Raw genomic sequence first — 5791 nt, forward strand, 5'->3', positions numbered from 1 at the left:
TAGCCGCTTACATCATTGTGGAAAATACCACGGCTAAGCTTGTTTCTCAACACAAACGGACTTCACAGGTCATGTGACCGGCGAGACCAGCGCTAATATTGTTTCGCTTAGCGAAATAAACACAACTTGCTCATGTTTAATTACCACTACAATAAAATGGAATCAAATACTTCACAAAACTTTTATAGTAATTATTCTTATCATTGATATGGTCATAACAAAGACATTGTATTATAGGTCTCTGGTCATAATATAACTAGTTAGATGTCCTATGTTCGGTGCAAAATATAGTAAGCATGCATTTTGTGTCCGGGGATATATGGACACGTATGTATGTAACTATATAAACAGATACACAATCAATGTCTATTATAGTGGTTACAGAAGCCCCGGCAGTGTTATATAAAACTTGTGATTTAGGCGGACACAGCTGGACACAAGGTTACTTCTATATAAAAAAATTTAAAAAAAAACTACTGACTATGTAAATGCTCTTTTGTTCCGACGTTGGAAAGTTCCGGGTGCAAAGCACTAACTAGCCGAAAAGTTCCAACGGAACATATCATCTAGTTGGAAAGTTCCTTTTTGCCAAATTAGTCAAAACCGGAACTAACAAGCTAGCCCCAAAGTTCCAACGGAACTTATCAACCAGTCACAAAGTTCCATTTTGAGAATTGATGCAAAGTAAAAGCGCAGCATATTATATTTGAACCTTTCAAAGGGGAACCAAGATACTGATTGCAAAAGTCAAAAGGAACTTATCAACTGGGTAGTCTCAAAGTTCCTCTTTGGCAAATTAGTCAAAACCAGAACTAACAAACTAGCCAAAAGTTCCAACGGAACTTATCAACCAGTCGGCACAAAGTTCCATTTGGAGAATTTATGCAAAGTACAATAACGGAATAAGTTCTTATGTATTGTCACGGCGTTATACATTAATCTGAAATTGACTATATTTTAAAAAGTACCCACATGAGGAGGGGTATTCTTCCCTCTCTTGAGGGTACTTAATTTGCAAGATAATGCAACTTATTCCGTTTTATGTGAGCTATGAAATACAACTTAAATCAGTTTGCAAACTAGTTGTTTTGTTCAGCCAGAACTATTCAACTAGCTACATTGTTCCGGGACTTTTCAACTGGCTACTTTTTTTCAGAAACTTTGCGACTGCACTCGGAATAAAATAACTAGTTGGAAAGTTCAATCGGAACGAAATAACTAGTTGAAAAATTCCACCGGAACAAAGTAACTGACGGAACATAGTGGCTGTTACAACTACAGACGGACACAAGTGGACACAGCGTTATTTCTATATAAAACTTCTTGATATGGGGGGCTACAGGCGGACACAACTGGACACAACGCAATTTCTATATAAAACTTCTGGCTACACTGAGGTAGACACAGCTGGACACAGTGCTATTTCAATATAAAACTTCCTCAAATGAGGGGACACAAGCGGACACAAGTGGACACAACGTATTTCTATATCAAACTTATAAAATCTACTGGCTACAGGGGGACACAGCTGGACACAGTGCACTATTTCAATATAAAAATTCTAGAAATGAGGGGACACAGGCGGACACAAGTGGACACAACGCAATTTCTATATAAAACTTATAAAATTTGCTGGCTACAGGTGGACACAGTGCTATTTCAATATAAAACTTCTCGAAATGAGGGGATACAGGCGGACACAACGTATTTCTATAAAAAAAAACTTTATGAAATCTGCTGGCTACAGGTGGACACAGCTGGACACAGTGCTATTTCAATATAAAACTTCCTCAAATGAGGGGACACAGGCGGACACAAGTGGACACAACGCAATTTCTATATAAAACTTATAAAATCTGCTGGACACAGTGATATTTCAATATAAAACTTCTCGAAATGAGGGGATACAGGCGGACACAACGTATTTCTATAAAAAAAAAAAAAAAAACTTTATGAAATCTGCTGGCTACAGGTGGACACTGCTGGACACAGTGCTATTTCAATATAAAACTTCCTCAAATGAGGGGACACAGACGGACATTTCTTTTCTCGTTTGTATATATTGTTTTGAATTGTCATTTCGGGGCCTTTTATAGCTGACTATGCGGTATGGGCTTTACTCATTGTTAAAGACAGTACGGTAACATTTTTATTTTAGATTAGATTCTTAACATATTTTATACTGTCCTTTTCATTTTGTCTTCTATACTTATTCAGTGGTTGTTTGTTTATGTGTTACATATTTGTGTTTCGTTCATTTTTTGTACATAAATAAGCCGTTAGTTTTTCGTTGTTATTTCAAGTCCTTTTATGGCCGACTATGCAGTATGGGTTTTGCTCATTGTTGACGGCCGTACGATGAACTATTATTGTTGGTAATTTCTGTGTCATTTTGGTCTCTTGATGATAGTTGTTTTTTTGGCAAACCACATCTTCTTTTTTATATCTACTGTACACATTTTGTTTTTGTCTCTGATATAGTCACCTTAAAAAGATTCCTTGATAAAATCTTAATTGTCAAAATGACTGGTTTTGTGCTTTTTTTCATTTCAAATACCATAGATGAATATAATAGGACAGCAAGAAACAACCAATACAATGCATATGCAATGTATTCAATACATTTGGCCAAGCAATTCTACAAGAAAGCTCCAAGTGATTGTACAGTAAACTTGCAAGCGATTGTACAGTCAATAAAAATATCCGACATGGAGAAAATTAATATATTTGGATTTCTACTGGGAAAATGGCTTTGAAACTTTCAGACAGGTAAGACTGTGGGAGTGAAAATTCAGGTAGCAAACATTGATGGTTTTTCGATGTTTATTTGACATTTTTAATCGCTGTTGTGTGATAATTTTGATCGTTTTACACGGAGCTCCACCATTCTAAGGAACACGTTTGGATGCATACATCTTTCTTATCATTTTATTGGTTCATATTTACACAAAGAATGTTTTAGCTACAAAAACCTGATGCAGAAACGTTATATAGTAACATAAGACGTTCGTCAAAGTTTCCATAAAGCAATTTGTTATTTTTCAAATGTCGGAGCCCCGCTTGACAGTCTCCCGAATGACTAAATTATTAGAAAACCGCACAGTTCCGTTCCCACACTGTGGACATGCACACCTTATATTTATTACATACACCAGTTGAGATATTGCTTAAAGTATCTGAGATAAGGACTTGACCGCATAAACTTAACATTGGTCTCTGATTAAAAAAAGTCAGCCAGGTCAGATGAACCATCTCTGATGGACATGTAAATCTCTAAAGATAACCATATACCAAATATAGTTATCCTAATACTCATAAGTGAAAAATTCACATAATAAATGTTTTTCGAGCAGTCGTTAAACCATGAAAATGAAGTAAAGGACAATAGACAAATGAAAGAACGAAACTTTATAACACATGGACGAAGCCTCAAACTGCTGATATATAAAGATTTAAAAAAAATCACCGTTGATGAAGTCGCAGAGATGTATTCCCTAATATGTCTTAATTTTTGATAAAAATTGCCATTAAAGAGCAAAAGTCTGCTGATGATTTCAGACATTTATGTACAATACCCCTCAGTGAACGGGCACAGGCACTTGTCTCAGAATTTTTTTTCCTATACTAGTATACCTTATTATTTTTATAATAAGGTATATAGGAAATTAGAGAACCACGGGGCTTCACGGCGAAAACAGACAAACGGAAGAGATATCTATCTATTGATCTCCAGGTCAAAGTCGGGGACCACTTTAGCCAACCGAGGCCCCCATGTTGATTTTTATTGGCACTGGCTACGGTTACATGGAAATGTAACAATAATAAAAATATTATTGTTACATTGAGGACTAATTGCCGAAATGCATTGTTGGGTAAGGAACAGATTAATTACGAATGTAACAATAATTATTGAGGCTACGGTTACATGGCGTTATTGTTACATGAAAAAACAGCAATGTACGATGGGGTTAGTAATATGTACTAATGATAATAAAAGTTAAAGACATTTATTTTATATACAATATATACAATAATAACATACAATTTCTTGATTTTTTTTTTATTTTCAATGACAGTTTCTACATTGAAGTGGTTTTTGGAGCATGTTCAAGTCCGACAAATTTTTGATGAAACAACACCAAGCAATATTCTTATATAGATATATTGGTTAAAAAAGGGGGGGAAATACCTTTGGTTTGGGTGAGCTCCATCTGATTTTGAAACGAAATTACGTCCTCCATGGACGAGATTGAGGATGGATACATCATCGTAACATGTATACAGAAGTTCATAGTATTTAAGTTCACAGTTAGCAAACTTTGCTTTTGATGTATATATGAAGTTGTAGGTTTGTGTCTTGATATTGTTTCAGTTTCGTTTCAAACGCATCCCAAGTTTAAATGTTTTCACCCAATACAAAATTGGTAATAGGAATCTCTTCGTCCATTGTTCAAAGTAAAATGACAGTTACAAAAGTAGCTGTGCAGTTAAATACTTAAAAGGGCACACTTTTCTCAGCCCGAGTTCTCAACAACAAACCATCATGAACTATATTTTTCAGACGCCTTTGGCACTACTTATCTGAAGTCAGAACATCAAAACCATTAATACGTAAAACTATTTAAACACCATTTGTTGAATAATGATATTTATTATTTATCATTATAACAAGTACTAGTATTATTAAGTACATATGAAAGAATTAAGCAACAAAACTATAGAAGATTTAAGTTTCATAAATCTAGCGTACATTGCTGTTTTTCATGGAACCGGTAACGCCATGTAACTGTAGCCTCAATAATTATTGTTACATTCGTTATTAATCAGTATCTTACCCAACTTTAATTCCGGCAATTAGTCTCCAATGTAACAATAATGATTTTATTTTTGTTACATTTCCATGTAGCCGTAGCCAGTGCCATTTTTATTTGGGGGTTCTTATTTACTGATCAATTTTGCTATTTAAAGTGTCCGTCTCTCAATCAGTATAGTTTTCAAAATAATAGGCATACTCTAAAAATCGTAATTTTAAAATAGCAATAAGTCTAATAAGGAGTTGACATGATTTCGGCTATTTAATTTTTTTTTTGTAGAAATAGGAGTCATTGGACGATATCAGCTATCTGACTAATATTTGTCGAAGATGTCCTTTTGATAGTTTCCCCTATTAATTAATTACAGTTGTCTTGTCATAAATCTATAATAAAATATTTTTAATAATTTTCAAAACTTCAATAAGGTGTTAACTGAAGATTTTCGCTTTTTTCTGAAACTGTAGATCTTTTTTGCTTAGCATTTTCGCATTTAAGATTCTTCTATTAGAGTTTATAAAGCCGCAATGCATAAAATCGTCATTAAAGGCCAATAACTCCAATATTAAAGAAGTCTTCAGGTTACATAAATAGGCTAGTAAATTGACTTATTTGTAGATCTGTTCTTGCTGATCATTTTTGTTGTTTAAATAATTTGGATCTTTTTTTTTATATAATTTTCCAATACAATTTAAAGCTGTCATTCATAACAAGGCCAAAAACACATATAAGATATGACCTGACAGTTTGAGGCAAATGAACAATATCATTAGGTAGACCTAAACATTCTGAACATTTTTGTCCCTGTCAATTTTTCTCTATTCATAGTGGTTTTCAAGATACTAGAGAAAAGATTTTACACCTGTATGTTTTATGTTAATCTGTGTCAGCCAAATATGATGATTGTTATGTGGCATCACCAGACCCATCTTTTTAACTAAATATCCCCTATGAAGTGTGTGGACAAGTTTGGTCAAATT

The sequence above is a fragment of the Mytilus trossulus genome, chromosome 2, assembly GCF_036588685.1.
Source record: "Mytilus trossulus isolate FHL-02 chromosome 2, PNRI_Mtr1.1.1.hap1, whole genome shotgun sequence".
In the NCBI taxonomy this organism is placed as follows: Eukaryota; Metazoa; Mollusca; class Bivalvia; order Mytilida; family Mytilidae; genus Mytilus; species Mytilus trossulus.